Below are 12,192 nucleotides of genomic sequence, written 5' to 3'. Positions count from 1 at the left end.
ATGACTTAGCTCTAAACAGACGTTTCTTAAGACACACACAGAGCCCAGTGAAGTGGTACATACCTGCATTCCCAGCACTCAGGAGGCCAAGGTAAGAGTGCTACCATGACTTTGAGACCTTCCTACACTACACAGTGAGTTCCAGGACAGCCTCAGTTACAATTTGAGACCCTGTTTCAAAGCAGAAACAAAAACAAAATGAAAAGACGGGCCACAGATATAGGCGAAAATGTTCCACGTCACTACCAGTATCAGAATAACTGTAGTGAAAAACACAAAACTTACGAGTTTGAGCGAGGCTGTGAAGAAAGGTGCTAACTTTAACCCACTTAAGGTCCCCCTTAAACTGCTCAGCAAACTTCTCACACTTCTCCGGTTCACTTACTTATATTTGGTGACCCAGAAGCAATAGAAATGTCTCCCACCACTAGAGGCTGGGAATTCCACGTCCAGCATATTTGATATATAGTGCTAGCCCGCTCCCTGGGTCACAGGTGGTGCCATTTGCTGTCATATGGTGGGAGGAGCCAGGGGTCTCTCTTGAGTCTCTTCATCTGGGCACTAACCTCATTCAAGAGGGATCCACCTTCAAAACGGTAGTCGTCATCTTCCTTCTTTACTCTTGCATTGTTTCTTTGCTTGTTTTCAGGCAGGGTATGCCCAGGCATCCATGGCTATAACTGGTTTGTAGACCAGGCTGGCTTCACATACTCAGCCGTCCTCCTGCCTCTGCCTCCCAAGTCCTGGGATTGCAGGTATGTGCTACAACACCTGACTCAGGGATGATTTTGATCTATGGTATTTAAAAGAAAACTGCACTCACCTATCAGAAGACTATTTAAAACATTCCTCTCACATCAAATCTGAAATTCCCTGCCTACATTCCCACTTAGTTGAAGGTCTTGCTTCGTAGTTAATGGATGAAGTAATTCATGTCTTCCAATCAAGTGGCCTATGGCCTATGTGCATCTGCAATTATGGGCTCTGCCCTCCTTCCTTCCCTCTCTTCCTCTCTCCCTCCCTCCCACCCTCCCTCCCACTACACTAGGTAAACTAGTGTCCCTTCTAATCAGTGTCTTACACACCTGAATACTTTGGTCTGGCACTTACGTCCACATCACTTCCCACACCTCTATACCCTCATGAAGTGCCGTGTGGGTGCTAGTAACCACTGAGCTATCTTTACAACCCCTCCTTTGTAGTTTGTGATGTTCCTATGTTATAATATATATTCATGTGCTCCTTTTTGTGCTGCACAGTACACCACTGAGTGATTATATGACCTTTTGTTTATTCATTCATTAGTCTATAGGCATTTGGATCATTTCTGATTATTGGCTTTTTTATTTAGCTTTGATTTCAGACAAGGTTTCACCCCCTAGCGTGGACTCACCATGAACTCATACTGCGGTCTCAGCCTCATGGTATTAAGATTAGAGGTGTGATACACCATGGCTGGCCCTAGTTGGTGACGATTATAAAGCTGGCGTGAATATCAGTATTTTAGCTTTCTACTTAACTACAAATACCTGAGACTATCAGCATATTGCGTATGAGCCTGCAATGAACTTGCATATCATGGCTGCTACACATGGCAAATCTGTTCACCTTATGCCTGATACACAAGGCAGGAAGATGAGGAGCCTGGTGTTCCAATATCCTTCTTCAACAACTTTGAGCCTATGGCTAGATGACCTTCGATTAGGTTTGACCTTTCCAAGTTTCCATCACCTACCAATAATGCCACAGGTTAGGGCCAAAAACTTTTAACACTTGAACCTTTGGGGCCAGTCTCCCCTCAAACTATAACAAGAGCTGTGTGAGTCATCTTTAAAATCCAATATGAAATTTCCATGTAAGGAGATTCTTCAATGAATCTGTTTTCTGTCTCTATAAATTCCCTCTATCCCAGGTCGACCTTGTTTTGATTTCTTTGAAAAGGTTGTGCTGGGTGTGTCCAACTTCTGAAAGACGCTGCACCATATTACATTTCCATTGGCAATGGATGAGGGCTTCAACTACTCCACATTTGTGTTTAAAACTTGCTATCTGCCCTTTTCTTTTTGTGAAGATGGCGTGTCATGTATCCCAGGCTGGCCTTAATTAGATTCTTTATGTAGCTAAAATTGACCTTGAACTCCTCATCCTTCTGTCCAATTTTTATACTGTTTTTTGAAAAAGGATTTTCTATATAGTTTGCCTGCATGTATATTATATACACCACATAAGGTAATGATCAAGGCATGGTGAAACAGGCCTTTGATCCCAGCACTCGAGTCTGAGGCTAGTCTGGTCTATAGTGAGTTCTAGGTTAGTCACGGCTTTTTAAGGTGAGACCATGACTCAAAAGCCAAAAACAAAACCACCCCCCACTAAAAAAAAAGAGGAAGGAAAGATGGAGAGTTCAAGGGTAGGTCAGTTTAATGCTAGCCTGAGTTAGCTACATGAGACCCTGTCTCAGAGAAAGAAAACATGTTCTTTAAAAAAAGGAGAACATTGTTTTGAGAGGCAGTGAATTTCCTTGTTCCTTGATCCTGGTGAAAACACAATTTAGGCTTTGTCAAGGCAAACCAAGCATAGTCCTTACTCAGGGAGCGCTTCTTAAGTGTGGCTTTTCAACTGAATGCCTGCATGTTAAAAATCTGACTCCACTCTGGCTAGATTCAACACCATGTGACCTCTCCTATTTCTATTCTTCTTTCAACTCCACAGCAGCTAGAATTCCTTCCGGGTCTGGTAAAATGTCATACTGTGACTGTGCCGGCTACCTGCTAACTAATGACCCACAAGGAAAGCACGAAGTGACATCTGACGACTCTGCTTTTCTTCCTCTCTGAAAGCCTGATTGTGATCTGCCCCGTGTCCAGTGACACTAATGTACTGTGCTCCGACTCTACTTCTGTGTGCGTAGTCATAGAATTCCCCAGGCAGTAGTGAGCACATGGCTCCTCTCACGTAGTTCTCATGCCACAGAATGTACTGGGAATGCACACATGCACAACCATGTCCAGCTCGACTTCAAAATGAAAAAATGCAAATGCTTATATGTTTTAAGTATCTATTACGTGTTGAGAAGATTTTCACCCATAGCCCCTAAAATCTTTCCTTGCTCTTCTCCCTTGCCTTAGGCCCTTTGAACAGCTTCACTTCTACACTCATGTAACATACACATATGTAGTTCTGTGACCTATACGAAATATAGGAACCACAAATGTGAGAAACATATTTGTCTGAGATTGGCTTAGTTCCCTTAATGGTTATTTCCAGTCGTATCTATTTTCCTACAAATGACATGGCTGAAAAATCTCCCCTTGTGTATATATACCACATATTCTTTATCTATTCCTCTCTCGTTGGACAACTAGGCAGATTCCATATCTTGGCTGTGGTGAGCAATGCTGCAGTACAAATTGATTTGCAAGTATCTCTGTGATAGTTGACTTGGACTCCTTTCGGTAAATACCAAGATATGGTATAGTTGGGTTATATATCCAATATATATTTTTAGTTTTTTTCTAAAAATCCTCAATACTGGCTTCTATAATGGCTATTCAAGTTTGCATTCTCACAAGCAGTATATAAGAATTGCTTTGTTTCTCTACATCCTTGACAACGTTTGTTATTTTTTTCTTAATGAGTGCCATTCTGAATAGGGTAAATGGAATCTCAACATAGTTTTGATTGGCATTTGCTAATGAGGTCAAACATCTTTTCATGTTTATTGACCGAGGGGACAGATGACTCAGCAGTTGAGAGAACTGGCTGCTCTTCAAGAAGACCCAGCAGGCACATGGCAGCTCACAACCCATGTATAAGGTGATCTGACACCTTCTTCTGGATTCATCAGACACCAGGCAAGCAAGTGGTACACCGACATACATGCAGGCAAAAGACTTAGACACATAAATACAAATAATTTTAAAACACCAAGCTGGGGCTGGGATATTTCTCAGCACCAGCAAAATGCATGCCTAAAATGCATGAAGCCTGGATTCAATCCCTATCACCAAATAAAACTGAGCATGGTAGTGCGTGCCTGAAATTCTTGTACTTGAGAGGTAGAGACAGAAGGATAACAACTCCAAGGCCAGCCTTAGGAGATCCTGCCTAAAAAACTAAGTCAAGCAAAGGATGGTGACTCGTGCCAATAATCTTAGCACAGGGAAGGCAAAAGCAGAGGAGGGTCACCAGAAGCCAGCATGGTCGACAATAACACATTCCAGGTCAGACTGAGCTATTTAGTGCGACTCTGTCTTGAAATGCCTCATCAAGCCAAACCAAAGAATAGACTGAAGCTACAACTCAGCTATGGAATGTACAAGGCCGGGCTGGAGAGATGGCTCAGCCGTTAAGAGCACTGGCTGCTCTTCCAGAGGTCCTGAGTTCAATTCCCAGCAACCACATGGTGGCTCACAACCATCTGTGATAAGATCTGGTGCCCTCTTCTGGCTTGCAGGCAGAATACTGTATACATAATAAATAAATAAATAAATAAATAAATAAATAAATAAATAAATAAACCAACCTAAAAAAAAAAGAATGTACAAATCCCACCACAAAACAACACATAGATAGAATGTAAAAGGCTCAGCCCGTGAAGTGATCAAGTCTCAGATTACACCAAAGATGCTACCATTAACTAAAAAACAAGAGAGACTATGAAATGGATACAGTCTGACCCTCTAGCCTCTACAAAGGCTAGTATTCCAGGTGTGGTCATGCCATTCCACAGCTAAGGAATTGGGTAATGCAGAGGAAAAGAATGGGGCAGGGACATACATAGTTCAGTCAGTAGAGTCCTGAGCTCACGTGCAAAATGTCCTGGATTCCATCCCTAGCACCACATAAACTAGCCATAGTGGTAAGACATGTTTGGAATACAGCACTTGGGAAATAGGAGCAGAGTTTACGTGGGCTCACTTATGTAGCCTTGGCTAACCTGGAAAACACTATGTAGATCAGGCTGGCCTCAAACTTACAGAAACTTATCTGGGATTAAGTGTTGGGATTTAAAGATATATAATCACCATGCCTGGCCATGACATCTTCATAAAAAAATTAGTTACATACATGAAAACATTTCCTAATTCAGCTTTATGCTTTTTTTTCCCTAACTGCCTCTGATGCCAAATTCACTTTATTCTGATTCCATGAAAATGAATTCTGGCCCTTTGCCAGCTGGCACGCTTGGAGGTCTTGCTAGTGAAGTATTAGTAAGCCACTCTAGGACTTGGGTTTGCTTCCTCATTCCACAGCACAGACATCTCTAGCCTGAGGAGCTTGTCTCGGTTGTGCTCCTACAGGGCACATGTGGTCCAGACTCCTTAATAGCTTCCCCAGAAACACCCCTAGGCAGTTTTTACAGTTGAGTGCTCTGGCAGGATACTTCCTTCTGTCACCAGTAGCTAGAGGCTAGATTTCAGGTTTTGCTAGTGTGGTGCCAGTGCCTCCTCAAACATTTAACAAGTCCCGGCCATACCGCTCCAGGTTTTGATTTCTCTGAAGTAGGTGGTGAGACTTTTCTAGACTAGTCCTGCAGTAGTTTCTGAAGACTCCAAAGGTAGGGGGTCTCCCACGGGTAGGCCAATCTCAGCCCTAGCACTAGTAATTAGGGTAATGATTTGCTTGTTATTCTATCCAGCCCGCCTATATTCCTTAGCTTCCTTTACTCCCATTACTCCTACCTATTAAAGAATTCTTTATATTAAATTTTCCTTGTACAAAATACTATGTGTTCTCGCTCATCAAATCCAGCCTGCTAATGAATTAGTATCCTAGAGAGGCAACTCAAGAGATAAACCCGCACTAGCATACGGGGACTGATAACTACATGCCTTCAGTCTGAGCGGTGCCCTTTGCAGATGGGAAGGGAGCTGCTAGCAATGTCTGGCAGGCGGGGACATCACAATCAAGCGACATTTTGTGACTCATAAAGGACCAACTGACACAAATGTTTGAAATCCCAAGTGACTGCTGCACTGTGGTGGCAGAGGGGATGGCCTTCAAACCAGGGACTGGGCAAACTCAAATGCACCAAGTGCCAGCCCAAGTTGCTTTGGGACTCAGAGGGCGTCCCAATAGATCTACAGAGCTTATTTCTTAGAGCCTTCTGATGGATACTGCTGAGTAACAGCTGTGAAAAGTTCTGACTATGACAACCGAATCTTAGGACGTCTCTCACGTGACAGGGCATTGAAGCTTGGACCTCTCCCAGCAGAAGCTGAAGCAGCTTGCCCTACAGTCTGTCGAAATAAGCCTTCTGCTTAAACACCACAACTTGCCCGGATGATTCTTTGACATACACTACCTTCCTCTACATTAACTGCAACCATATTCAACGAGCACTAGGCTCACAGCCAGAGTCAAATGTCAGCATGATCTGAGCAGGCACAGACACACAACCTAAGGGAATCAAGCTGGGAAGAAGGCATAGGCAAAATATGGTGGAGAATCAGCATGGAATAAATGCTACGCTCTAACCCGAAGTGATGGGACTAGATTCCTATTTGTCCTCTGGATAAACCTCTCAAGCACTGATGGCAAACAATTCATAAGGAACAGGAGATACCCAGGACTATATATAAATTAATGTAATTTAAAGCATACATGCAAAGCTTCAATAGTGGATTGGGGCTATAACTTGGTAGAGTGCTTGCCTGGCACGAACAAAGCCCTGAGGTCTATTCCTAGCACTTTATAAACTGGCTGTGATAGTATAATCCAAGCACATTAGAGGGGAAAGAAGGGGGAGGAGTCAACAGTTCAAGGTCAGCCTGTGTTATATAAAATCTTGTTTCAAAAACATCAGTATGAGGGCTGGGCCAGGCGTGGTGGCTCACACCTTTAATCCCAGCAGGCAGATCTGTCTTTGAGGCCAACCTGGTCTATATAACCTGTCCCAAAAAAACAAACAACAAAACCAATAAATGTTTAATAAGATCTTCTACAAAATGACATATATTGTATTAAAAGAGTTGCTAATGGGGGACTGTGAGCAGAGTGGGGCACAAATGGAATGAGAACATGTCAACTAATCATAGCACGCTAACAACATGGAGTATGACTAACCCAAAAGAAAAGTCTCAGCTGGTGAGAACGCTCAGTCCCTGACAAAAGGGTAATCTAACAGAAGATACTGGATCCCTTCTGCAAAGCCCAGTCCTGAAAATAATACAAGAGGGAAATTGATGGAAAATAATAAAATTTAATAATTATGTCAAGTGATGGTGGTGCACACCTTTAATCCCAGCACTGGGGAGGCAGGGGCAGGAGGGTCTAGACTACAGAGTGAGTCCCAGGAGAGCCAAGGCTACACAAGGAAACTTTGTCTCCAAAAAAAAAAAAAACAAAATTATGTAGTGTTTACTATAAACTTAGCCCAGGAACTCAATCATTTCCACCTCTGGATACATAGTACCAACCCTCTTTTTCAAGTAATCAACTCCAGCTTAACTTCTCCCATGTTCCACGAGTGGCAATGCTGAAGCTGGAATTTAAACTCACTAAGAAATGCCTAGAGACAGGTAATGCAGACTCCGGGGTGGAGAAGGTAACCTGCAATGAACACCACCGCGGACATAGGAGTCTGGGGAAGAAACTTTGCAGAGGTGTACTGTCCCCAATTTATAGTGTTGGGACAAGCACTTTACTTCATCACCACTGTGACGACAGCAAGCAGAACTGTCACGCCACAGTAGCACTAAATCATGGATCATGTTACATGGGTCACAGTGAAAAGCCCACTCTTATACCCTCAGGCACTGGGTGTGTATATCCAAGGCAAGGATCTGTTGGAGCCTTCCTTAAGGAAAAAGATTCTCTCAGGCACAGATCTCAGATTTGTAGAACATATTAAGACATACTTTTAGAAATCATTTCTATGGTTCATTAAAATGTATTTTTTTAATCTGAGGCTGCAGCATGCAGGTGCCACAAGGCACACACACTAGTCTGACACGCCACAAGGCACACACGCTAGTCTGACACGCCACAAGGCACACACACTAGTCTGGAAACTTGCAGGAGACCATGGTCTCTCACCATGTGTATCCTGAGGACCAAACACAGGTCGTCTTGGTGGCAAAAGCACCTTTACCCCTGAGCCATCTTTACAGTTGTCTTTTTTTTTTGAGATCAAGTCTCATGTAGGCCAAGTTGGCCTAAAACTTCCTGCATACATCACCATGCCATACTGTCCTTGCAGAGGACGTGAGTTTGGGTTTAACTCCAGTTCCAGGGGTCTGATGCCTGTGGCTTCCACGAGCCCTGATCTGCAGGCGCAAATGTACACAGTGGGGAAAGAACTTTGAAGGAACTGTAAATAAGTAGGAGGGTAGCTTTTAGGAAAAAAAAATTCCAAGACGGTCGGCTCCACCTGTGCAAGGAAATCCAATTAGGTCAGATGGAGCCAAATTAAAATGCCCATCATTTTATTAAATGTCGCTCTCGGGTGGCTGAGCACATAGCAGGGAGACCGGAAGTGGAGAGCACATGCAAACCCAGAACATGTTTCTCCTCTGGGAGCCCACTTAAATACCTTGTGGGAGTGGTCAAGACCTGGAATGCTGAAACTTGGAGTCCAGACCAATGCATCTCCCAGGCCAGGGGGCTGGGATGGATGCCAGGGGCTGGGGCTACGCTCCAGACTTAACAGTAGCCTTTGCAACAACACACTTAAAACAAATGGCTATATTTGAAGAAATAAACTCAACTTTCCTATCTCATGCTCTAAAAATTGATTCAGAAAGTGTTATCCCCATAACAAAACCTAAAACTGCAGGACAGAGTCCCACAGAACAGAGTAGACTGGCTGGCCAGCGGCCCCAGGGATCCTTCTGTCTCTGTCTCCTGAGCATTAGGATTACAAACGAACCTCCAGAGCTTTTTATTTCATTTCTGGGGATGGAGCTCAGGTTCCCATAGTCTGACAAGGTTATTAACTATGTTTGCCAATTAAGTTTTGTGAAGTCAGCCTTCTGCCACCCTTAAAGGTATACTTCACAGAAAGTTAAGCTAGAAACCTTCTACAGAGAAGCTTATCATTATGGGTTGGCTCCTATTAGCATCACTGAAGGACTGAAAGTCAATACGTCTATACGGTAGACAATTTCTTACTGACCCATCCTCACCCTTGCCCCTACCCATCCAAGGTAGGCAGGAAATCAAGGTAGAAGCAACAGGGGGAATTCTTGGTAAATGATAGTGTGTGATATCCTCTTCTTCAGTGTGATAGTTCTCTCTCATTTCATTTTTAGATTAAGGATTAAACAATATCATCTGAATGACCATGTTTATCTAAGGTTAACTCATCACAGTAAAGGAAGACCAGTGGTCTGACCACCTCAGGGACTCTGGATGACCCCTTACATTAAGTATTAGCAATGCCCTAGAACTAAAGTTTAGGGAAGAAAATTAAGAAAGAAAACAAAGAAAACAAACACTGGAAAGCCTAAAATGAATTTCTACTTTCAAAAGTGTTAAAAAAAAAAAGAACCCAACACCACAAAGATACATGTTCAAGTTTTATTGGGGTTCAATACAAACATTTCAAAAAGTGATCTATAATACCTGAGCTCTACCCAAGTACCAAATAAACCACACTTCCTGTATTCTTCAAGTTCCTTTATGACCAGTGGATAGCCAGAATAATCAAGGACTTTTTTTTCAAATTATAGATTTTAGGCCCTTGGGTCTGTAAACTCTAATTTGTCAAAAAGTTCTCTTGCTAATTTCTACCTACTTCTTACTTTGAATTTAGCATTTATATTAACTGTAGTATTCCCTATACTAAACTATCTTTAAGAAACTCTTAAAAAAAATGCTCGCTCGAGAGCCAAAAGGTCTTGACAGAAGCTCCTACTCAAGGACTTGTCCGAGTATGAAAGGCTTGAGAGATGTTCTTCAAAGTACAACTACTGAAATTCACTCAGTGCCCTCTTCATCTGATGAGAAATGTTAAAAATTTTTGGATCATTTTCCCTAATCATAAATGTTAAACATAATAGCACTAGGTGACTCTGTAAGAAAAATCTCAGAAGTTGAATTGACTCCTTTAACCCTCCAACTCAGCCTGCTTCCTTTGAGAATACCTGCATTACTAGCGCCTAGTTTCCAAAGTGACGGACTAGAGTTGGATCATGATTTGTTTCCCAGACTGAGATCTGAGGGTCAACTACCGTGACCTTGTGACTTATATTTATTTTCCATTGCTTCCCACGATCTAACAAGGTTTCAAGCTTTGACTTTCATTTTCTAGCACTGCTCCTCCTTCTAAGTTTTCTAGGACAAGTCAGTATTTTTCCCCAATATGCTTAATTCCCCAAATGGTTTCCTTGCTGAAAATCAGACATGAGTGGATAAAGTTATCACGGAAGCGTCAGGTTTCTGACTGAGTGATCTTTTTCTGTGTGTGATTCTAGGAGTTGAATGCTAGGCCTCACTGGTACTTAGACAGGCACGCCACCGTGGAGTTAGAGTCCCGGCTAATTCAATTTTCTTACAGTCAGTGATCATTAGCTCTACATTGCAGAGTTGCCCCATGACTTTGCCTAAACTATCGAATCTGCACAAAGAGCCATGAGAACTTCTTGGGTAGGTACCTCCACTTACCAATTTCTTTGTCTCCCTCTCTTCATTTGGTCAATTTTAAGCAATCACCACTCCCTAACTAAGGTCTAACCAACACTGAGGCCTCCCTTCCCGAGGACAGGAAAACCCTATATTGCCTGTACCAAACCAATTCTGACGGGCACTGGGTATGTAACTGCTGCAGCTTAGCCTCAGCTCTCCTCTGCTTCAACAACTCTGCAAAAAAAGCATGTGATCAAATTACAGAGCAGTTCACACCGCAAAGCACTTCAACCCTCTCTCCTCCTTCAGTGCGCACAACTTGCCCTCTCAGTCTAAGTATTAGCTCTAAAGTGCCAGCTTCAAAGTGCGCCCATATTCATTATAATTACCATAAGCATCAGCACTGTAATAGGAAAATCAGATACCCTGCCACACTGTGCCCACGACATTCAGAAGTTGCAGTGGCAGCCGTGTCACTAACTAGCCCATTAAAAACAAGCAGGCCCTGACAGCATGCACGCAATTCATACACCGTTGCTTCCACGGAAACCATGAACTAGACAGCTCTTCCCACAATAACTCTTGCAGGCAAAGAGCTGTTACTAGCTAATTCCGAAACAGCTAGTAGTACCACCCTATGGGTACTCTAGTTAGTGAGCATACATCTATATACCTTCACTCAAAATGCGTGTGCTAAGTTTTCAGGGACAAAACAATTTCATCCTTATGTCCAGAGTTGAGCATTAGCTCTGTTTAGAGACAAATTAGGAGTCGGAAAATACTTGCTAATACCATAGCCACACAATGACAAAGCTACAGTGTTTAAACCTTTAAGGATACTGTTTTCAAACACTTACCTGTGCATTTGACTTTCTCTTCCTGCCAGCTTTATCTGCTGTGAACCAATCAGCACTCCGTGACAGTATGACCACTGGGTTCAACCTGCAAAAATTACATAAATGAAAGCTAGTTATTTCTCTAAAGGAAGATGTCAAACACTTGCCTATAACTGCCCCTTTTCCCAGAGAGGACAGGCAAGTTCAGACTTGTAGCTTAATGCATCAGTTCATGTTCTACTACTTGTCTTAATTGGTGGAAGGTTCACTGGCTTGGGATGGACGGGAATGGCTTAAATGGTTAAGTCGCATGGCTTATGGATTCTCATTCTTTTCCAATGGTGCACTGCCACGTTAAATCCATAAGTTGAACTGACAAAACATTTGAAGGAATAAAGTGCAGTCTAAGGATTTTTAGTTGGAGGTCTTCAAGTTTACTATATTCAAGAGCATCTTTTTCAACTTCATGGCTGGACCTGGGTCATGCTGCCTCAGGTTTTTGCTTTTTTAAAGACCACTTGCAAAAGATTTTTTCCTCCATACAGTGTAGTTTCATAGAACTTAAAACAAGTCAGGCATCCAACTAAAGGTCAAGTTTGCAATGGCTTATAGGGGCCAGAGAGGGGGGAACCCCAATCTTAAGCCATTTCTTATATTGACTAAAAGACTAATTTGAAAAAAAAAAGTCAAAACATGAAGCATGTTTAAAGGTCTTCATCAAAAATTTGTGAAAAAAAATCACCCCCTCCCAATTCCCAGATTGCTATTGATAAACAACAGCTTCATA

Source organism: Myodes glareolus, chromosome X, assembly GCF_982192425.1.
Source record: "Myodes glareolus chromosome X, mMyoGla1.1, whole genome shotgun sequence".
Lineage (NCBI taxonomy): Eukaryota > Metazoa > Chordata > Mammalia > Rodentia > Cricetidae > Myodes > Myodes glareolus.
This window is presented reverse-complemented; position numbering follows the sequence as displayed.